General features: G+C 35.8%; 11 non-coding genes across 11 annotated transcripts; all 11 read left to right on the forward strand.

The window, feature by feature from the left end:
* Positions 1 to 4,326: 4,326 nt before the first annotated feature.
* On the forward strand, positions 4,327 to 4,419 carry TRNAI-UAU (transfer RNA isoleucine (anticodon UAU)). The gene is given in 2 exon segments: positions 4,327 to 4,364; positions 4,384 to 4,419. It is a non-coding gene; the product is annotated as a tRNA-Ile (tRNA).
* Positions 4,420 to 5,230: 811 nt separating this feature from the next.
* On the forward strand, positions 5,231 to 5,323 carry TRNAI-UAU (transfer RNA isoleucine (anticodon UAU)). The gene is given in 2 exon segments: positions 5,231 to 5,268; positions 5,288 to 5,323. It is a non-coding gene; the product is annotated as a tRNA-Ile (tRNA).
* Positions 5,324 to 7,598: 2,275 nt separating this feature from the next.
* Positions 7,599 to 7,691, forward strand: TRNAI-UAU (transfer RNA isoleucine (anticodon UAU)). The gene is given in 2 exon segments: positions 7,599 to 7,636; positions 7,656 to 7,691. It is a non-coding gene; the product is annotated as a tRNA-Ile (tRNA).
* Positions 7,692 to 8,496: 805 nt separating this feature from the next.
* TRNAI-UAU (transfer RNA isoleucine (anticodon UAU)) lies at positions 8,497 to 8,589 on the forward strand. Its single transcript is given in 2 exon segments — positions 8,497 to 8,534; positions 8,554 to 8,589. It is a non-coding gene; the product is annotated as a tRNA-Ile (tRNA).
* A 1,714-nt stretch (positions 8,590 to 10,303) lies between these two features.
* On the forward strand, positions 10,304 to 10,396 carry TRNAI-UAU (transfer RNA isoleucine (anticodon UAU)). The gene is given in 2 exon segments: positions 10,304 to 10,341; positions 10,361 to 10,396. It is a non-coding gene; the product is annotated as a tRNA-Ile (tRNA).
* An 805-nt stretch (positions 10,397 to 11,201) lies between these two features.
* On the forward strand, positions 11,202 to 11,294 carry TRNAI-UAU (transfer RNA isoleucine (anticodon UAU)). The gene is given in 2 exon segments: positions 11,202 to 11,239; positions 11,259 to 11,294. It is a non-coding gene; the product is annotated as a tRNA-Ile (tRNA).
* Positions 11,295 to 12,105: 811 nt separating this feature from the next.
* Positions 12,106 to 12,198, forward strand: TRNAI-UAU (transfer RNA isoleucine (anticodon UAU)). Its single transcript is given in 2 exon segments — positions 12,106 to 12,143; positions 12,163 to 12,198. It is a non-coding gene; the product is annotated as a tRNA-Ile (tRNA).
* Positions 12,199 to 12,999: 801 nt separating this feature from the next.
* On the forward strand, positions 13,000 to 13,092 carry TRNAI-UAU (transfer RNA isoleucine (anticodon UAU)). Its single transcript is given in 2 exon segments — positions 13,000 to 13,037; positions 13,057 to 13,092. It is a non-coding gene; the product is annotated as a tRNA-Ile (tRNA).
* A 1,702-nt stretch (positions 13,093 to 14,794) lies between these two features.
* TRNAI-UAU (transfer RNA isoleucine (anticodon UAU)) lies at positions 14,795 to 14,887 on the forward strand. The gene is given in 2 exon segments: positions 14,795 to 14,832; positions 14,852 to 14,887. It is a non-coding gene; the product is annotated as a tRNA-Ile (tRNA).
* A 4,422-nt stretch (positions 14,888 to 19,309) lies between these two features.
* TRNAI-UAU (transfer RNA isoleucine (anticodon UAU)) lies at positions 19,310 to 19,402 on the forward strand. The gene is given in 2 exon segments: positions 19,310 to 19,347; positions 19,367 to 19,402. It is a non-coding gene; the product is annotated as a tRNA-Ile (tRNA).
* An 802-nt stretch (positions 19,403 to 20,204) lies between these two features.
* TRNAI-UAU (transfer RNA isoleucine (anticodon UAU)) lies at positions 20,205 to 20,297 on the forward strand. Its single transcript is given in 2 exon segments — positions 20,205 to 20,242; positions 20,262 to 20,297. It is a non-coding gene; the product is annotated as a tRNA-Ile (tRNA).
* Positions 20,298 to 22,926: the final 2,629 nt, after the last annotated feature.

The following is a 22,926-nucleotide window of genomic DNA, read 5'->3' on the forward strand; positions in this document are numbered from 1 at the left end:
GCACTGCATATCTTCCTTCAGTCAGCCAACAAAACAGCAATGGAAAAGATTAACATACTGTTGGTAAAGCAGTTGCATCAAATTGATTTTCTGCAATATAGCATGATAATCCATACTGACAGCTCTAGATAGTACCAGCACATTTCTTGCTGGACTTGGTAATGCAAAGAACACAGTAAACAGCTTCACTTTTTTTCAAAAATAAATAATTGACTATTAAAAACCTATCAGTCTTAAATAAGGACATCAGTAAGCACCACTGGCATAATGGATAAGGCACTGTTCTCCTAAGCCAGTGGTTGTGAATTTAAGTCCCGTCTCAGTTGGAAGTCATTACAGCAAGTGTCTCATCACTAGAGTTGATATTTTATCCTTGCTTCAACTGTAAAACAGTCTTGCAGTGTTTAGCTTGTAAAAAATGACCACAGAAGCTAAAATATGACATTAATTATGATAACATTGTTGTTATTGTTTTTTAAACCTTTTCTATCACCGTGGACAGCTTATTCAAGTGCCATCTGGCATGCATGTTCCTTTGTTGCTCATCATTTATCACCAAAAATGATTTTCTTTTTCAATTCTTATGACTGTACTGATTGTATTGAATAAAATCCACATCTAGCATAACCAACTAATGCTGCAAAGTGCTCCAGTGGCGCAATTGGTCAGTGCACGGTTCTTATAAGACAGAATCTGTTGAGCAATGCCGAGGTTGTGAGTTCAAGCCTCACCTGGAGCATATTGTATTTTTTTCCTTTTCTTATGTCATTAGTCATTGATTATAAACTGCTACCTTAATATTTAATATGATATTACAAAGGATGGAAGAAAGAAAGAAAAAACACAAACATGATTGTGCATTTAAGTTGTCAGCACACATCTGCTTTGGTTCAAATGCACTGCATATCTTCCTTCAGTCAGCCAACAAAACAGCAATGGAAAAGATTAACATACTGTTGGTTAAACAGTTGCATCAAATTGATTTTCTGCAATATAGCATGATAATCCATGACAGATCTGGATAGTACAAGCACATTTCTTGCTGGACTTGGTAATGCAAAGAACACAGTAAACAGCTTCACTTTTTCATCAAAAATAAATAATTGACTATTAAAAACCTAACAGTCTTAAATAAGAATATCAGTAAGCACCACTGGCATAATGGATAAGTCATTGCCCTCCTAAGCCAGGGGGTCCAAGTCCCATATGGGGTGGAAGTCATTACAGCAAGTGTCTCATCACTAGAGTTGATATTTTATCCTTGCTTCAACTGTAAAATAGTCTTGCAGTGTTTAGCTTGTAAAAAAATGACCACAGAAGCTAAAATATGACATTAATTATGATAACATTGTTGTTGTTGTTTTTTAAACCTTTTCTATCACCGTGGACAGCTTATTCAAGTGCCATCTGGCATGCATGTTCCTTTGTTGCTCCTCATTCATCACCAAAAATGATTTTCTTTTTCAATTCTTATGACTGTACTGATTGTATTGAATAAAATCCACATCTAGCATAACCAACTAATCCTGCAAAGTTCTCCAGTGGCGCAATTGGTCAGCGCGCGGTACTTATAAGATAGTATCTGTTGAGCAATGCCGAGGTTGTGAGTTCAAGCCTCACCTGGAGCATCTTTGTATACTGTTTTTTTTTTCCTTTTCTTATGTCATTAGTAATTGATTATAAACTGCTACCTTAATATTTAATATGATATTACAAAGGATGGAAGAAAGAAAGAAAAAACACAAACATGATTGTGCATTTAAGTTGTCAGCACACATCTGCTTTGGTTCAAATGCACTGCATATCTTCCTTCAGTCAGCCAACAAAACAGCAATGGAAAAGATTAACATACTGTTGGTAAAGCAGTTGCATCAAATTGATTTTCTGCAATATAGCATGATAATCCATACTGACAGCTCTGGATAGTACCAGCACATTTCTTGCTGGACTTGGCAATGCAAAGAACACAGTAAACAGCTTAACTTTTCTTCAAAAATAAATAATTGACTATTAAAAACCTATCAGTCTTAAATAAGGACATCAGTAAGCACCACTGGCATAATGGATAAGGCACTGTTCTCCTAAGCCAGTCGTTGTGGGTTTAAGTCCCATCTGAGTTGGAAGTCATTACAGCAAGTGGCATAATGGATAAGTCACTGCCCTCCTAAGCCACGGGGTCCAAGTCCCATATGGGGTGGAAGTCATTACAGCAAGTGTCTCATCACTAGAGTTGATATTTTATCCTTGCTTCAACTGTAAAACAGTCTTGCAGTGTTTAGCTTGTAAAAAATGACCACAGAAGCTAAAATATGACATTAATTATGATAACATTGTTGTTGTTGTTTTTTAAACCTTTTCTGTCACCGTGGACAGCTTATTCAAGTGCCATCTGGCATGCATGTTCCTTTGTTGCTCATCATTCATCACCAAAAATGATTTTCTTTTTCAATTCTTATGACTGTACTGATTGTATTGAATAAAATCCACATCTAGCATAACCAATTAATGCTGCAAAGAGCTCCAGTGGCGCAATTGGTCAGCACGCGGTACTTATAAGACAGTATCTGTTGAGCAATGCCGAGGTTGTGAGTTCAAGCCTCACCTAGAGTATCTTTGTATACTGTTTTTTTTCCTTTTCTTATGTCATAAGTCATTGATTATAAACTGCTACCTTAATATTTAATATGATATTACAAAGGATGGAAGAAAGAAAGCAAAAACACAAACATGATTGTGCATTTAAGTTGTCAGCACACATCTGCTTTGGTTCAAATGCACTGCATATCTTCCTTCAGTCAGCCAACAAAACAGCAATGGAAAAGATTAACATACTGTTGGTAAAGCAGTTGCATCAAATTGATTTTCTGCAATATAGCATGATAATCCATACTGACAGCTCTGAATAGTACCAGCACATTTCTTGCTGGACTTGGTAATGCAAAGAACACAGTAAACAGCTTCACTTTTTTTCAAAAATAAATAATTGACTATTAAAAACCTATCAGTCTTAAATAAGGACATCAGTAAGCACCATTGGCATAATGGATAAGGCACTGTACTCCTAAGCCAGTGGTTGTGGGTTTAAGTCCCTTCTGAGTTGGAAGTCATTACAGCAATTGTCTTATCACTTGAGTTGATATTTTATTCTTGCTTCAACTGTAAAACAGTCTTGCAGTGTTTAGCTTGTAAAAAATGACCACAGAAGCTAAAATATGTCATTAATTATGATAACATTGTTGTTGTTGTTGTTGTTGTTTTTTAAACCTTTTCTATCACCGTGGACAGCTTATTCAAGTGCCATCTGGCATGCATGTTTCTTTGTTGATCATCATTCATCACCAAAAATTATTTTCTTTTTCAATTCTTATGACTGTACTGATTGTATTGAATAAAATCCACATCTAGCATAACCAATTAATGCTGCAAAGTGCTCCAGTGGCGCAATTGGTCAGCGTGCGGAACTTATAAGACAGTATCTGTTGAGCAATGCCGAGGTTGTGAGTTCAAGCCTCACCTGGAGCATATTTGTATACTGTTTTTTTTTCCTTTTCTTATGTCATTAGTCATTGATTATAAACTGCTACCTTAATATTTAATATGATATTACAAAGGATGGAAGAAAGAAAGAAAAAACACAAACATGATTGTGCATTTAAGTTGTCAGCACACATCTGCTTTGGTTCAAATGCACTGCATATCTTCCTTCAGTCAGCCAACAAAACAGCAATGGAAAAGATTAACATACTGTTGGTAAAGCAGTTGCATCAAATTGATTTTCTGCAATATAGCATGATAATCCATACTGACAGCTCTGGATAGTAACAGCACATTTATTGCTGGACTTGTTAATGCAAAGAACACAGTAAACAGCTTCACTTTTTCCTCAAAAATAAATAATTGACTATTAAAAACCTAACAGTCTTAAATAAGAACATCAGTAAGCACCACTGGCATAATGGATAAGTCACTGCCCTCCTAAGACAGGGGTCCAAGTTCCATATGGGGTGGAAGTCATTACAGCAAGTGTCTCATCACTAGAATTGATATTTTATCCTTGCTTCGACTGTAAAACAGTCTTGCAGTGTTTAGCTTGCAAAAAATGACCACAGAAGCTAAAATATGACATTTATTATGATAACATTGTTGTTGTTTTTTTTAAACATTTTCTATCACCGTGGACATCTTATTTAAGTACCATCTGGCATGCATGTTCCTTTGTTGCTCATCATTTATCACCAAAAATGATTTTCTTTTTCAATTCTTATGACTGTACTGATTGCATTGAATAAAATCCACATCTAGCATAACCAATCAATGTTGCAAAGCGCTCCAGTGGCGCAATTGGTCAGCGCGCGGTACTTATAAGACAGTATCCATTGAGCAATGCCGAGATTGTGAGTTCAAGCCTCACCTGGAGCATCTTTGTATACTGTTTTTTTTTCCTTTTCTTATGTCATTAGTCATTGATTATAAACTGCTACCTTAATATTTAATATGATATTACAAAGGATGGAAGAAAGAAAGAAAAAACACAAACATGATTGTGCATTTAAGTTGTCAGCACACATCTGCTTTGGTTCAAATGCACTGCATATCTTCCTTCAGTCAGCCAACAAAACAGCAATGGAAAAGAATAACATACTGTTGGTAAAGCAGTTGCATCAAATTGATTTTCTGCAATATAGCATGATAATCCATACTGACAGCTCTGGATAGTACCTGCACATTTCTTGCTGGACTTGGTAATGCAAAGAACACAGTAAACAGCTTCAATTTTTTTTCAAAAATAAATAATTGACTATTAAAAACCTATCAGTCTTAAATAAGGACATCAGTAAGCACCACTGGCATAATGGATAAGGCACTGTACTCCTAATCCAGTGGTTGTGGGTTTAAGTCCCGTCTGAGTTGGAAGTCATTACAGCAAGTGTCTCATTAGTAGAGTTGATATTTTATCCTTGCTTCAACTGTAAAACAGTCTTGCAGTGTTTAGCTTGTAAAAAGTGACCACAGAAGCTAAAATATGACATTAATTATGATAACATTGTTGTTGTTGTTTTTTAAACCTTTTCTATCACCGTGGACAGCTTATTCAAGTGCTTCTAGCATGCATGTTCCTTTGTTGCTCATCATTCATCACCGAAAATGATTTTCATTTTCAATTCTTATGGTTGTACTGATTGTATTGAATAAAATCCACATCTAGCATAACCAATTAACGCTGCAAAGTGCTCCAGTGGCGCAATTGGTAAGCGCGCGGTACTTATAAGACAGTATCTGTTGAGCAATGCTGAGGTTGTGAGTTCAAGCCTCACCTGGAGCATCTTTGTATACTGTTTTTTTCCTTTTCTTATGTCATTAGTCATTGATTATAAACTGCTACCTTAATATTTAATATGATATTACAAAGGATGGAAGAAAGAAAGAAAAAACACAAACATGATTGTGCATTTAACTTGTCAGCACACATCTGCTTTGGTTCAAATGCACTGCATATCTTCCTTCAGTCAGCCAACAAAACAGCAATGGAAAAGATTAACATACTGTTGGTAAAGCAGTTGCATCAAATTGATTTTCTGCAATATAGCATGATAATCCATACTGACAGCTCTGGATAGTACCAGCACATTTCTTGCTGGACTTGGTAATGCAAAGAACACAGTAAACAGCTTCACTTTTTCCTCAAAAATAAATAATTGACTATTAAAAACCTAACAGTCTTAAATAAGAACATCAGTAAGTACCACTGCCATAATGGATAAGTCACTGCCCTCGTAAGCCAGAGGGTCCAAGTCCTATATGGGGTGGAAGTCATTACAGCAAGTGTCTCATCACTACAGTTGATATTTTATCCTTGCTTCAACTGTAAAACAGTCTTGCATTGTTTAGCTTGTAAAAAATGACCACAGAAGCTAAAATATGACATTAATTATGATAACATTGTTGTTGTTGTTTTTTAAACCTTTTCTATCACCGTGGACAGCTTATTCAAGTGCCATCTGGCATGCATGTTCCTTTGTTGCTCATCATTCATTACCAAAAATGATTTTTTTTTCCCAATTCTTTTTTTTCCCAACAAAACAGCAATGGAAAAGATTAACATACTGTTGGTAAAGCAGTTGCATCAAATTGATTTTCTGCAATATAGCATGATAATCCATACTGACAGCTCTGGATAGTACCAGCACATTACTTGCTGGACTTGGTAATGCAAAGAACACAGTAAACAGCTTCATATTTTTTCAAAAAATAAATAATTGACTATTAAAAACCTATCAGTCTTAAATAAGGGCATCAGTAAGCACCACTGGCATAATGGATAAGGCACTGTTCTCCTAAGCCAGTGGTTGTGGGTTTAAGTCCCGTCTGAGTTGGAAGTCATTACAGCAAGTGTCTCATCGCTAGAGTTGATATTTTATCCTTGCTTCAACTGTAAAACAGTCTTGCAGTGTTTAGCTTGTAAAAAGTGACCACAGAAGCTAAAATATGACATTAATTATGATAACATTGTTGTTGTTGTTTTTTAAACCTTTTCTATCACTGTGGACAGCTTATTCAAGTGCCATCTGGCATGCATGTTCCTTTGTTGCTCATCATTCATCACCAAAAATTATTTTCTTTTTCAATTCTTATGACTGTACTGATTGTATTGAATAAAATCCACATCTAGCATAACCAATTAATGCTGCAAAGAGCTCCAGTGGCGCAATTGGTCAGCACGAGGTACTTATAAGACAGTATCTGTTGAGCAATGCCGAGGTTGTGAGTTCAAGCCTCACCTGGAGCATCTTTGTATACTGTTTTTTTTTCCTTTTCTTATGTCATTAGTCATTGATTATAAACTGCTACCTTAATATTTAATATGATATTACAAAGGATGGAAGAAAGAAAGAAAAAACACAAACATGATTGTGCATTTAAGTTGTCAGCACACATCTGCTTTGGTTCAAATGCACTGCATATCTTCCTTCAGTCAGCCAACAAAACAGCAATGGAAAAGAATAACATACTGTTGGTAAAGCAGTTGCATCAAATTGATTTTCTGCAATATAGCATGATAATCCATACTGACAGCTCTGGATAGTACCTGCACATTTCTTGCTGGACTTGGTAATGCAAAGAACACAGTAAACAGCTTCAATTTTTTTTCAAAAATAAATAATTGACTATTAAAAACCTATCAGTCTTAAATAAGGACATCAGTAAGCACCACTGGCATAATGGATAAGGCACTGTACTCCTAATCCAGTGGTTGTGGGTTTAAGTCCCGTCTGAGTTGGAAGTCATTACAGCAAGTGTCTCATCAGTAGAGTTGATATTTTATCCTTGCTTCAACTGTAAAACAGTCTTGCAGTGTTTAGCTTGTAAAAAGTGACCACAGAAGCTAAAATATGACATTAATTATGATAACATTGTTGTTGTTGTTTTTTAAACCTTTTCTATCACCGTGGACAGCTTATTCAAGTGCTTCTAGCATGCATGTTCCTTTGTTGCTCATCATTCATCACCGAAAATGATTTTCATTTTCAATTCTTATGGTTGTACTGATTGTATTGAATAAAATCCACATCTAGCATAACCAATTAACGCTGCAAAGTGCTCCAGTGGCGCAATTGGTAAGCGCGCGGTACTTATAAAACAGTATCTGTTGAGCAATGCTGAGGTTGTGAGTTCAAGCCTCACCTGGAGCATCTTTGTATACTGTTTTTTTCCTTTTCTTATGTCATTAGTCATTGATTATAAACTGCTACCTTAATATTTAATATGATATTACAAAGGATGGAAGAAAGAAAGAAAAAACACAAACATGATTGTGCATTTAACTTGTCAGCACACATCTGCTTTGGTTCAAATGCACTGCATATCTTCCTTCAGTCAGCCAACAAAACAGCAATGGAAAAGATTAACATACTGTTGGTAAAGCAGTTGCATCAAATTGATTTTCTGCAATATAGCATGATAATCCATACTGACAGCTCTGGATAGTACCAGCACATTTCTTGCTGGACTTGGTAATGCAAAGAACACAGTAAACAGCTTCACTTTTTCCTCAAAAATAAATAATTGACTATTAAAAACCTAACAGTCTTAAATAAGAACATCAGTAAGTACCACTGCCATAATGGATAAGTCACTGCCCTCGTAAGCCAGAGGGTCCAAGTCCTATATGGGGTGGAAGTCATTACAGCAAGTGTCTCATCACTACAGTTGATATTTTATCCTTGCTTCAACTGTAAAACAGTCTTGCATTGTTTAGCTTGTAAAAAATGACCACAGAAGCTAAAATATGACATTAATTATGATAACATTGTTGTTGTTGTTTTTTAAACCTTTTCTATTACCGTGGACAGCTTATTCAAGTGCCATCTGGCATGCATGTTCCTTTGTTGCTCATCATTCATTACCAAAAATGATTTTTTTTTCCCAATTCTTATGACTGTACTGATTGTATTAAATAAAATCCACATCTAGCATAACCAATCAATGCTGCAAAGTGCTCCAGTGGCGCAATTGGTCAGCGCGTGGTACTTATAAGACAGTATCTGTTGAGCAATGCTGAGGTTGTGAGTTCAAGCCTCACCTGGAGCAACTTTGTATACTGTTTTTTTCCTTTTCTTATGTCATTAGTCATTGATTATAAACTGCTACCTTAATATTTAATATGATATTACAAAGGATGGAAGAAAGAAAGAAAAAACACAAACATGTTAGTGCATTTAAGTTGTCAGCACACATCTGCTTTGGTTCAAATGCACTGCATATCTTCCTTCAGTCAGCCAACAAAACAGCAATGGAAAAGATTAACATACTGTTGGTAAAGCAGTTGCCTCAAATTGATTTTCTGCAATATAGCATGATAATCCATACTGACAGCTCTGGATAGTACCAGCACATTACTTGCTGGACTTGGTAATGCAAAGAACACAGTAAACAGCTTCATATTTTTTCAAAAAATAAATAATTGACTATTAAAAACCTATCAGTCTTAAATAAGGGCATCAGTAAGCACCACTGGCATAATGGATAAGGCACTGTTCTCCTAAGCCAGTGGTTGTGGGTTTAAGTCCCGTCTGAGTTGGAAGTCATTACAGCAAGTGTCTCATCGCTAGAGTTGATATTTTATCCTTGCTTCAACTGTAAAACAGTCTTGCAGTGTTTAGCTTGTAAAAAGTGACCACAGAAGCTAAAATATGACATTAATTATGATAACATTGTTGTTGTTGTTTTTTAAACCTTTTCTATCACCGTGGACAGCTTATTCAAGTGCCATCTGGCATGCATGTTCCTTTGTTGCTCATCATTCATCACCAAAAATTATTTTCTTTTTCAATTCTTATGACTGTACTGATTGTATTGAATAAAATCCACATCTAGCATAACCAATTAATGCTGCAAAGAGCTCCAGTGGCGCAATTGGTCAGCACGAGGTACTTATAAGACAGTATCTGTTGAGCAATGCCGAGGTTGTGAGTTCAAGCCTCACCTGGAGCATCTTTGTATACTGTTTTTTTTTCCTTTTCTTATGTCATTAGTCATTGATTATAAACTGCTACCTTAATATTTAATATGATATTACAAAGGATGGAAGAAAGAAAGAAAAAACACAAACGTGATTGTGCATTTAAGTTGTCAGCACACATCTGCTTTGGTTCAAATGCACTGCATATCTTCCTTCAGTCAGCCAACAAAACAGCAATGGAAAAGAATAACATACTGTTGGTAAAGCAGTTGCATCAAATTGATTTTCTGCAATATAGCATGATAATCCATACTGACAGCTCTGGATAGTACCTGCACATTTCTTGCTGGACTTGGTAATGCAAAGAACACAGTAAACAGCTTCAATTTTTTTTCAAAAATAAATAATTGACTATTAAAAACCTATCAGTCTTAAATAAGGACATCAGTAAGCACCACTGGCATAATGGATAAGGCACTGTACTCCTAATCCAGTGGTTGTGGGTTTAAGTCCTGTCTGAGTTGGAAGTCATTACAGCAAGTGTCTCATCAGTAGAGTTGATATTTTATCCTTGCTTCAACTGTAAAACAGTCTTGCAGTGTTTAGCTTGTAAAAAGTGACCACAGAAGCTAAAATATGACATTAATTATGATAACATTGTTGTTGTTGTTTTTTAAACCTTTTCTATCACCGTGGACAGCTTATTCAAGTGCTTCTAGCATGCATGTTCCTTTGTTGCTCATCATTCATCACCGAAAATGATTTTCATTTTCAATTCTTATGGTTGTACTGATTGTATTGAATAAAATCCACATCTAGCATAACCAATTAATGCTGCAAAGTGCTCCAGTGGCGCAATTGGTAAGCGCGCGGTACTTATAAGACAGTATCTGTTGAGCAATGCTGAGGTTGTGAGTTCAAGCCTCACCTGGAGCATCTTTGTATACTGTTTTTTTCCTTTTCTTATGTCATTAGTCATTGATTATAAACTGCTACCTTAATATTTAATATGATATTACAAAGGATGGAAGAAAGAAAGAAAAAACACAAACATGATTGTGCATTTAACTTGTCAGCACACATCTGCTTTGGTTCAAATGCACTGCATATCTTCCTTCAGTCAGCCAACAAAACAGCAATGGAAAAGATTAACATACTGTTGGTAAAGCAGTTGCATCAAATTGATTTTCTGCAATATAGCATGATAATCCATACTGACAGCTCTGGATAGTACCAGCACATTTCTTGCTGGACTTGGTAATGCAAAGAACACAGTAAACAGCTTCACTTTTTCCTCAAAAATAAATAATTGACTATTAAAAACCTAACAGTCTTAAATAAGAACATCAGTAAGTACCACTGCCATAATGGATAAGTCACTGCCCTCGTAAGCCAGAGGGTCCAAGTCCTATATGGGGTGGAAGTCATTACAGCAAGTGTCTCATCACTACAGTTGATATTTTATCCTTGCTTCAACTGTAAAACAGTCTTGCATTGTTTAGCTTGTAAAAAATGACCACAGAAGCTAAAATATGACATTAATTATGATAACATTGTTGTTGTTGTTTTTTAAACCTTTTCTATTACCGTGGACAGCTTATTCAAGTGCCATCTGGCATGCATGTTCCTTTGTTGCTCATCATTCATTACCAAAAATGATTTTTTTTTCCCAATTCTTATGACTGTACTGATTGTATTAAATAAAATCCACATCTAGCATAACCAATCAATGCTGCAAAGTGCTCCAGTGGCGCAATTGGTCAGCGCGTGGTACTTATAAGACAGTATCTGTTGAGCAATGCTGAGGTTGTGAGTTCAAGCCTCACCTGGAGCAACTTTGTATACTGTTTTTTTCCTTTTCTTATGTCATTAGTCATTGATTATAAACTGCTACCTTAATATTTAATATGATATTACAAAGGATGGAAGAAAGAAAGAAAAAACACAAACATGTTAGTGCATTTAAGTTGTCAGCACACATCTGCTTTGGTTCAAATGCACTGCATATCTTCCTTCAGTCAGCCAACAAAACAGCAATGGAAAAGATTAACATACTGTTGGTAAAGCAGTTGCCTCAAATTGATTTTCTGCAATATAGCATGATAATCCATACTGACAGCTCTGGATAGTACCAGCACATTACTTGCTGGACTTGGTAATGCAAAGAACACAGTAAACAGCTTCATATTTTTTCAAAAAATAAATAATTGACTATTAAAAACCTATCAGTCTTAAATAAGGGCATCAGTAAGCACCACTGGCATAATGGATAAGGCACTGTTCTCCTAAGCCAGTGGTTGTGGGTTTAAGTCCCGTCTGAGTTGGAAGTCATTACAGCAAGTGTCTCATCGCTAGAGTTGATATTTTATCCTTGCTTCAACTGTAAAACAGTCTTGCAGTGTTTAGCTTGTAAAAAGTGACCACAGAAGCTAAAATATGACATTAATTATGATAACATTGTTGTTGTTGTTTTTTAAACCTTTTCTATCACCGTGGACAGCTTATTCAAGTGCCATCTGGCATGCATGTTCCTTTGTTGCTCATCATTCATTACCAAAAATGATTTTTTTTTCCCAATTCTTATGACTGTACTGATTGTATTAAATAAAATCCACATCTAGCATAACCAATCAATGCTGCAAAGTGCTCCAGTGGCGCAATTGGTCAGCGCGTGGTACTTATAAGACAGTATCTGTTGAGCAATGCTGAGGTTGTGAGTTCAAGCCTCACCTGGAGCAACTTTGTATACTGTTTTTTTCCTTTTCTTATGTCATTAGTCATTGATTATAAACTGCTACCTTAATATTTAATATGATATTACAAAGGATGGAAGAAAGAAAGAAAAAACACAAACATGATAGTGCATTTAAGTTGTCAGCACACATCTGCTTTGGTTCAAATGCACTGCATATCTTCCTTCAGTCAGCCAACAAAACAGCAATGGAAAAGATTAACATACTGTTGGTAAAGCAGTTGCATCAAATTGATTTTCTGCAATATAGCATGATAATCCATACTGACAGCTCTGGATAGTACCAGCACATTTCTTGCTGGACTTGGTAATGCAAAGAACACAGTAAACAGCTTCACTTTTTCCTCAAAAATAAATAATTGACTATTAAAAACCTAACAGTCTTAAATAAGAACATCAGTAAGTACCACTGCCATAATGGATAAGTCACTGCCCTCGTAAGCCAGGGGGTCCAAGTCCTATATGGGGTGGAAGTCATTACAGCAAGTGTCTCATCACTAGAGTTGATATTTTATCCTTGCTTCAACTGTAAAACAGTCTTGCAGTGTTTAGCTTGTAAAAAATGACCACAGAAGCTAAAATATGACATTAATTATGATAACATTGTTGTTGTTTTTTAAACCTTTTCTATCACCGTGGACAGCTTATTCAAGTGCCATCTGGCATGCATGTTCCTTTGTTGCTCATCATTCATCACCAAAAATGATTTTCTTTTTCAATTCTTATGACTGTACTGATTGTATTGAATAAAATCCACATCTAGCATAACCAATTAATGCTGCAAAGAGCTCCAGTGGCGCAATTGGTCAGCGCGCGGTACTTATAAGACAGTATCTGTTGAGCAATGCCGAGGTTGTGAGTTCAAACCTCACCTGGAGCATCTTTGTATACTGTTTTTTTCCTTTTCTTATGTCATAAGTCATTGATTATAAACTGCTACCTTAATATTTAATATGATATTACAAAGGATGGAAGAAAGAAAGCAAAAACACAAACATGATTGTGCATTTAAGTTGTCAGCACACATCTGCTTTGGTTCAAATGCACTGCATATCTTCCTTCAGTCAGCCAACAAAACAGCAATGGAAAAGATTAACATACTATTGGTAAAGCAGTTGCATCAAATTGATTTTCTGCAATATAGCATGATAATCCATACTGACAGCTCTGAATAGTACCAGCACATTTCTTGCTGTACTTGGTAATGCAAAGAACACAGTAAACAGCTTCACTTTTTCCTCAAAAATAAATAATTGACTATTAAAAACCTAACAGTCTTAAATAAGAACATCAGTAAGCACCACTGGCATAATGGATAAGTCACTGCCCTCCTAAGACAGGGGGTCCAAGTTCCATATGGGGTGGAAGTCATTACAGCAAGTGTCTCATCACTAGAGTTGATATTTTATCCTTGCTTCAACTGTAAAACAGTCTTGCAGTGTTTAGCTTGCAAAAAATGACCACAGAAGCTAAAATATGACATTTATTATGATAACATTGTTGTTGTTTTTTTTAAACATTTTCTATCACTGTGGACAGCTTATTTAAGTACAATCTGGCATGCATGTTCCTTTGTTGCTCATCATTCATCACCAAAAATGATTTTTTTTTTTCAATTCTTATGACTGTACTGATTGCATTGAATAAAATCCACATCTAGCATAACCAAACAATGTTGCAAAGCGCTCCAGTGGCGCAATTGGTCAGCGGGCGGTACTTATAAGACAGTATCTGTTGAGCAATGCCGCGGTTGTGAGTTCAAGCCTCCCCTGGAGAATCTTTGTATACTGTTTTTTTTCCTTATCTTATGTCATTAGTCATTGATTATAAACTGGTAGCCTTAATATTTAATATGATATTACAAAGGATGGAAGAAAGAAAGAAAACACACAAACATGATTGTGCATTTAAGTTGTCAGCACACATCTGCTTTGGTTCAAATGCACTGCATATCTTCCTTCAGTCAGCCAACAAAACAGCAATGGAAAAGAATAACATACTGTTGGTAAAGCAGTTGCATCAAATTGATTTTCTGCAATATAGCATGATAATCCATACTGACAGCTCTGAATAGTACCAGCACATTTCTTGCTGTACTTGGTAATGCAAAGAACACAGTAAACAGCTTCACATTTTCCTCAAAAATAAATAATTGACTATTAAAAACCTAACAGTCTTAAATAAGAACATCAGTAAGCACCACTGGCATAATGGATAAGTCACTGCCCTCCTAAGACAGGGGGTCCAAGTTCCATATGGGGTGGAAGTCATTACAGCAAGTGTCTCATCACTAGAGTTGATATGTTATCCTTGCTTCAACTGTAAAACAGTCTTGCAGTGTTTAGCTTGCAAAAAATGACCACAGAAGCTAAAATATGACATTTATTATGATAACATTGTTGTTGTTTTTTTTAAACATTTTCTATCACTGTGGACAGCTTATTTAAGTACAATCTGGCATGCATGTTCCTTTGTTGCTCATCATTCATCACCAAAAATGATTTTTTTTTCCAATTCTTATGACTGTACTGATTGCATTGAATAAAATCCACATCTAGCATAACCAAACAATGTTGCAAAGCGCTCCAGTGGCGCAATTGGTCAGCGCGCGGTACTTATAAGACAGTATCTGTTGAGCAATGCCGAGGTTGTGAGTTCAAGCCTCACCTGGAGAATCTTTGTATACTGTTTTTTTTCCTTATCTTATGTCATTGATTATAAACTGGTAGCCTTCATATTTAATATGATATTACAAAGGATGGAAGAAAGAAAGAAAACACACAAACATGATTGTGCATTTAAGTTGTCAGCACACATCTGCTTTGGTTCAAATGCACTGCATATCTTCCTTCAGTCAGCCAACAAAACAGCAATGGAAAAGAATAACATACTGTTGGTAAAGCAGTTGCATCAAATTGATTTTCTGCAATATAGCAAGATAATCCATACTGACAGCTCTGGATAGTACCAGCACATTTCTTGCTGGACTTGGTAATGCAAAGAACACAGTAAACAGCTTCAAATTTTTTTTTTAAATAAATAATTGACTATTAAAACCCTATCAGTCTTAAATAAGGACTTCAGTAAGCACCACTGGCATAATGGATAAGGCACTGTTCTCCTAAGCCAGTGGTTGTGGGTTTAAGTCCCGTCTGAGTTGGAAGTCATTACAGCAAGTGTCTCATCACTAGAGTTGATATTTTATCCTTGCTTCAACTGTAAAACAGTCTTGCAGTGTTTAGCTTGTAAAAAATGACCACAGAAGCTAAAATATGACATTTATTATGATAACATTGTTGTTGTTGTTTTTTAAACCTTTTCTATCACCGTGGACAGCTTATTCAAGTGCCATCTGGCATGCATGTTCTTTTGTTGCTCATCATTCATCACCAAAAATGATTTTCTTTTTCAATTCTTATGAATGTACTGATTGTATTGAATAAAATCCACATCTAGCATAAACAATTAATGCTGCAAAGTGCTCCAGTGGCGCAATTGGTCAGCGCGCGAAACTTATAAGACAGTATCTGTTGAGCAATGCCGAGGTTGTGAGTTCAAGCCTCACCTGGAGTATCTTTGTATACTGTTTTTTTTCCTTTTCTTATGTCATAAGTCATTGATTATAAACTGCTACCTTAATATTTAATATGATATTACAAAGGATGGAAGAAAGAAAGAAAAAACACAAACATGATTGTGCATTTAAGTTGTCAGCACACATCTGCTTTGGTTCAAATGCACTGCATATCTTCCTTCAGTCAGCCAACAAAACAGCAATGGAAAAGATTAACATACTGTTGGTAAAGCAGTTGCATCAAATTGATTTTCTGCAATATAGCATAATAATCCATACTGACAGCTCTGGATAGTACCAGCACATTTCTTGCTGGACTTGGTAATGCAAAGAACACAGTAAACAGCTTCACTTTTTTTCAAAAATAAATAATTGACTATTAAAAACCTATCAGTCTTAAATAAGGACATCAGTAAGAAACACTGGCATAATGGATAAGGCACTGTTCTCCTAAGCCAGTGGTTGTAAGTTTAAGTCCCGTCTGAGTTGGAAGTCATTACAGCAAGTGTCTCATCACTAGAGTTGATATTTTATCCTTGCTTCAACTGTAAAACAGTCTTGCAGTGTTTAGCTTGTAAAAAATGACCACAGAAGCTAAAATATGACATTAATTATGATAACATTGTTGTTGTTGTTTTTTAAACCTTTTCTATCACCGTGGATAGCTTATTCAAGTGCCATCTGGCATGCATGTTTCTTTGTTGCTCATCATTCATCACCAAAAATGATTTTCTTTTTCAATTCTTATGACTGTACTGATTGTATTAAATAAAATCCACATCTAGCATAACCAATTAATGCTGCAAAGTGCTCCAGTGACTCAATTGGTCAGCGTGCGGTAGTTATAAGACAGTATCTGTTGAGCAATGCCGAGGTTGTGAGTTCAAGCCTCACCTGGAGCATCTTTGTATACTGTTTTTTTTTCCTTTTCTTATGTCATTAGTCATTGATTATAAACTGCTACCTTAATATTTAATATGATATTACAAAGGATGGAAGAAAGAAAGAAAAAACACAAACATGATTGTGCATTTAAGTTGTCAGCACACATCTGCTTTGGTTCAAATGCACTGCATATCTTCCTTCAGTCAGCCAACAAAACAGCAATGGAAAAGATTAACATACTGTTGGTAAAGCAGTTGCATCAAATTGATTTTCTGCAATATAGCATGATAATCCATACTGACAGCTCTGGATAGTACCAGCACATTTCTTGCTGGACTTGGTAATGCAAAGAACACAGTAAACAGCTTCACTTTTTCCTCAAAAATAAATAATTGACTATTAAAAACCTAACAGTCTTAAATAAGAACATCAGTAAGCACCACTGGCATAATGGATAAGTCACTGCCCTCCTAAGACAGGGGTCCAAGTTCCATATGGGGTGGAAGTCATTACAGCAAGTGTCTCATCACTAGAATTGATATTTTATCCTTGCTTCGACTGTAAAACAGTCTTGCAGTGTTTAGCTTGCAAAAAATTACCACAGAAGCTAAAATATGACATTTATTATGATAACATTGTTGTTGTTTTTTTTAAACATTTTCTATCACCGTGGACATCTTATTTAAGTACCATCTGGCATGCATGTTCCTTTGTTGCTCATCATTCATCACCAAAAATGATTTTCTTTTTCAATTCTTATGACTGTACTGATTGCATTGAATAAAATCCACATCTAGCATAACCAATCAATGTTACAAAGCGCTCCAGTGGCGCAATTGGTCAGCGCGCGGTACTTATAAGACAGAATCTGTTGAGCAATGCCGAGGTTGTAAGTTCAAGCCTCACCTGGAGAATCTTTGTATTCTGTTTTTTTTCCTTTTCTTATGTCATTAGTCATTGATTATAAACTGGTAGCCTTAATATTTAATATGATATTACAAAGGATGGAAGAAAGAAAGAAAACACACAAACATGACTGTGCATTTAAGTTGTCAGCACACATCTGCTTTGGTTCAAATGCACTGCATATCTTCCTTCAGTCAGCCAACAAAACAGCAATGGAAAAGAATAACATACTGTTGGTAAAGCAGTTGCATCAAATTGATTTTCTGCAATATAGCAAGATAATCCATACTGACAGCTCTGGATAGTACCAGCACATTTCTTGCTGGACTTGGTAATGCAAAGAACACAGTAAACAGCTTCAAAAAAATTTTTAAATAAATAATTGACTATTAAAACCCTATCAGTCTTAAATAAGAACTTCAGTAAGCACCACTGGCATAATGGATAAGGCACTGTTCTCCTAAACCAGTGGTTGTGGGTTTAAGTCCCGTCTGAGTTGGAAGTCATTACAGCAAGTGTCTCATCACTAGAGTTGATATTTTATCCTTGCTTCAACTGTAAAACAGTCTTGCAGTGTTTAGCTTGTAAAAAATTACCACAGAAGCTAAAATATGACATTAATTATGATAACATTGTTGTTGTTGTTGTTGTTTTTTAAACCTTTTCTATCACAGTGGACAGCTTATTCAAGTGCCATCTGGCATGCATGTTCCTTTGTTGCTCATCATTCATCACCAAAAATGATTTTTTTTTCCAATTCTTATGACTGTACTGATTGTATTAAATAAAATCCACATCTAGCATTACCAGTCAATGCTGCAAAGTACTCCAGTGGCGCAATTGGTCAGCTCGTGGTACTTATAAGACAGTATCTGTTGAGCAATGCCGAGGTTGTGAGTTCAAGCCTCACCTGGAGCATCTTTGTATACTGTTTTTTTCCTTTTCTTATGTCATTAGTCATTGATTATAAACTGCTACCTTAATATTTAATATGATATTACAAAGGATGGAAGAAAGAAAGAAAGAAAAAACACAAACATGATAGTGCATTTAAGTTGTCAGCACACATCTGCTTTGGTTCAAATGCACTGCATATCTTCCTTCAGTCAGCCAACAAAACAGCAATGGAAAAGATTAACATACTGTTGGTAAAGCAGTTGCATCAAATTGATTTTCTGCAATATAGCATGATAATCCATACTGACAGCTCTGGATAATACCAGCACATTTCTTGCTGGACTTGGTAATGCAAAGAACACAGTAAACAGCTTCATATTTTTTCAAAAAATAAATAATTGACTATTAAAAACCTATCAGTCTTAAATAAGGACATCAGTAAGCACCACTGGAATAATGAATAAGGCACTGTTCTCCTAAGCCAGTGGTTGTGGGTTTAAGTCCCATCTGAGTTGGAAGTCATTACAGCAAGTGTCTCATCACTAGAGTTGATATTTTATCCTTGCTTCAACTGTAAAACAGTCTTGCAGTGTTTAGCTTGTAAAAAGTGACCACAGAAGCTAAAATATGACATTAATTATGATAACATTGTTGTTGATGTTTTTTAAACCTTTTCTATCACTGTGGACAGCTTATTCAAGTGCCATCTGGCATGCATGTTCCTTTGTTGCTCATCATTCATCACCAAAAATGATTTTCTTTTTCAATTCTTATGACTGTACTGATTGTATTGAATAAAATCCACATCTAGCATAACCAATTAATGCTACAAAGAGCTCCAGTGGCACAATTGGTCAGCGCGCGGTACTTATAAGACAGTATCTGTTGAGCAATGCCGAGGTTGTGAGTTCAAGCCTCACCTGGAGCATCTTTGTATACTGTTTTTTTTCCTTTTCTTATGTCATAAGTCATTGATTATAAACTGCTACCTTAATATTTAATATGATATTACAAAGGATGGAAGAAAGAAAGAAAAAACACAGTGCATTTAAGTTGTCAGCACACATCTGCTTTGGTTCAAATGCACTGCATATCTTCCTTCAGTCAGCCAACAAAACAGCAATGGAAAAGATTAACATACTGTTGGTAAAGCAGTTGCATCAAATTGATTTTCTGCAATATAGCATGATAATCCATACTGACAGCTCTGGATAGTACCAGCACATTTCTTGCTGGACTTGGTAATGCAAAGAACACAGTAAACAGCTTCATATTTTTTCAAAAAATAAATAATTGACTATTAAAAACCTATCAGTCTTAAATAAGGACATCAGTAAGCATCACTGGCATAATGGATAAGGCACTGTTCTCCTAAGCCAGTGGTTGTGGGTTTAAGTCCCGTCTGAGTTGGAAGTCATTATAGCAAGTGTCTCATCAGTAGAGTTGATATTTTATCCTTGCTTCAACTGTAAAACAGTCTTGCAGTGTTTAGCTTGTAAAAAGTGACCACAGAAGCTAAAATATGACATTAATTATGATAACATTGTTGTTGTTGTTTTTTAAACCTTTTCTATCACTGTGGACAGCTTATTCAAGTGCCATCTGGCATGCATGTTCCTTTGTTGCTCATCATTCATCACCAAAAATGATTTTCTTTTTCAATTCTTATGACTGTACTGATTGTATTGAATAAAATCCACATCTAGCATTACCACTTAATGCTGCAAAGTGCTCCAGTGGCGCAATTGGTCAGCGCGCGGTACTTATAAGACAGTATCTGTTGAGCAATGCCGAGGTTGTGAGTTCAAGCCTCACCTGGAGCATCTTTGTATACTGTTTTTTTTCCTTTTCTTATGTCATTAGTCATTGATTATAAACTGCTACCTTAATATTTAATATGATATTACAAAGGATGGAAGAAAGAAAGAAAAAACGCAAACATGATTGTGCATTTAAGTTGTCAGCACACATCTGCTTTGGTTCAAATGCACTGCATATCTTCCTTCAGTCAGCAAACAAAACAGCAATGGAAAAGATTAACATGCTGTTGGTAAAGCAGTAGCATCAAATTGATTTTCTGCAATATAGCATGATAATCCATACTGACAGCTCTGGATAGTACCAGCACATTTCTTGCTGGACTTGGTAATGCAAAGAACACAGTAAACAGCTTAAATTTTTTTCAAAAATAAATAATTGACTATTAAAAACCTAACAGTCTTAAATAAGGACATCAGTAAGCACCACTGGCATAATGGATAAGGCACTGTTCTCCTAAGCCAGTGGTTGTGGGTTTAAGTCCCGTCTGAGTTGGAAGTCATTACAGCAAGTGTCTCATCAGTAGAGTTGATATTTTATCCTTGCTTCAACTGTAAAACAGTCTTGCAGTGTTTAGCTTGTAAAAAGTGACCACAGAAGCTAAAATATGACATTAATTATGATAACATTGTTGTTGTTGTTGTTGTTGTTTTTTAAACCTTTTCTATCACCGTGGACAGCTTATTCAAGTGCCATCTGGCATGCATGTTCCTTTGTTGCTCATCATTCATCACCAAAAATGATTTTCTTTTTCAATTCTTATGACTGTACTGATTGTATTGAATAAAATCCACATCTAGCATAACCAATTAATGCTGCAAAGAGCTCCAGTGGCGCAATTGGTCAGCGCACGGTACTTATAAGACAGTATCTGTTGAGCAATGCCGAGGTTGTGAGTTCAAGCCTCACCTGGAGGTTTTACTGGTTTTTTTCCTTTTCTTATGTCATTAGTCATTGATTATAAACTGCTACCTTAATATTTAATATGATATTACAAAGGATGGAAGAAAGAAAGAAAACACACAAGCATGATTGAGCATTTAAGTTGTCAGCACACATCTGCTTTGGTTCAAATGCACTGCATATCTTCCTTCAGTCAGCCAACAAAACAGCAATGGAAAAGATTAACATACTGTTGGTAAAGCAGTTGCATCAAATTGATTTTCTGCAATATAGCATGATAATCCATACTGACAGCTCTGGATAGTACCAGCACATTTCTTGCTGGACTTGGTAATGCAAAGAACACAGTAAACAGCTTCACTTTTTTTCAAAAATAAATAATTGACTATTAAAAACCTATCAGTCTTAAATAAGGACATCAGTAAGCACCACTGGCATAATGGATAAGGCACTGTTCTCCTAAGCCAGTGTTTGTGGGTTTAAGTCCCGTCTGAGTTGGAAGTCATTACAGCAAGTGTCTCATCACTAGAGTTGATATTTTATCTTTGCTTCAACTGTAAAACAGTCTTGCAGTGTTTAGCTTGTAAAAAATGACCACATAAGCTAAAATATGACATTTATTATGATAACATTGTTGTTGTTGTTTTTTAAACCTTTTCTATCACCGTGGACAGCTTATTCAAGTGCCATCTGGCATGCATGTTCCTTTGTTGCTCATCATTCATCACTGAAAATGATTTTCTTTTTCAATTCTTATGAATGTACTGATTGTATTGAATAAAATCCACATCTAGCATAACCAATTAATGCTGCAAAATGCTCCAGTGGCGCAATTGGTCAGCGCGCAAAACTTATAAGACAGTATCTGTTGAGCAATGCCAAGGTTGTGAGTTCAAGCCTCACTTGGAGCATCTTTGTGTACCGTTTTTTTTTTCCTTTACTTATGTCATTAGTCATTGATTATAAACTGCTACCTTAATATTTAATATGATATTACAAAGGATGGAAGAAAGAAAGAAAAAACACAAACATGATTGTGCATTTAAGTTGTCAGCACACATCTGCTTTGGTTCAAATGCACTGCATATCTTCCTTCAGTCAGCCAACAAAACAGCAATGGAAAAGATTAACATACTGTTGGTAAAGCAGTTGCATCAAATTGATTTTCTGCAATATAGCATGATAATCCATACTGACAGCTCTGGATAGTACCAGCACATTTCTTGCTGGACTTGGTAATGCAAAGAACACAGTAAACAGCTTCACTTTTTCCTCAAAAATAAATAATTGACTATTAAAAACCTAACAGTCTTAAATAAGACTGGCATAATGGATAAGTCACTGCCCTCCTAAGACAGGGGTCCAAGTTCCATATGGGGTGGAAGTCATTACAGCAAGTGTCTCATCACTAGAATTGATATTTTATCCTTGCTTCGACTGTAAAACAGTCTTGCAGTGTTTATCTTGCAAAAAATGACCACAGAAGCTAAAATATGACATTTATTATGATAACATTGTTGTTGTTTTTTTTAAACATTTTCTATCACCGTGGACATCTTATTTAAGTACCATCTGGCATGCATGTTCCTTTGTTGCTCATCATTCATCACCAAAAATGATTTTCTTTTTCAATTCTTATGACTGTACTGATTGCATTGAATAAAATCCACATCTAGCATAACCAACCAATGTTGCAAAGCGCTCCAGTGGCGCAATTGGTCAGCGCGCGGT

Source organism: Pseudophryne corroboree, unplaced genomic scaffold, assembly GCF_028390025.1.
Source record: "Pseudophryne corroboree isolate aPseCor3 unplaced genomic scaffold, aPseCor3.hap2 scaffold_897, whole genome shotgun sequence".
Lineage (NCBI taxonomy): Eukaryota > Metazoa > Chordata > Amphibia > Anura > Myobatrachidae > Pseudophryne > Pseudophryne corroboree.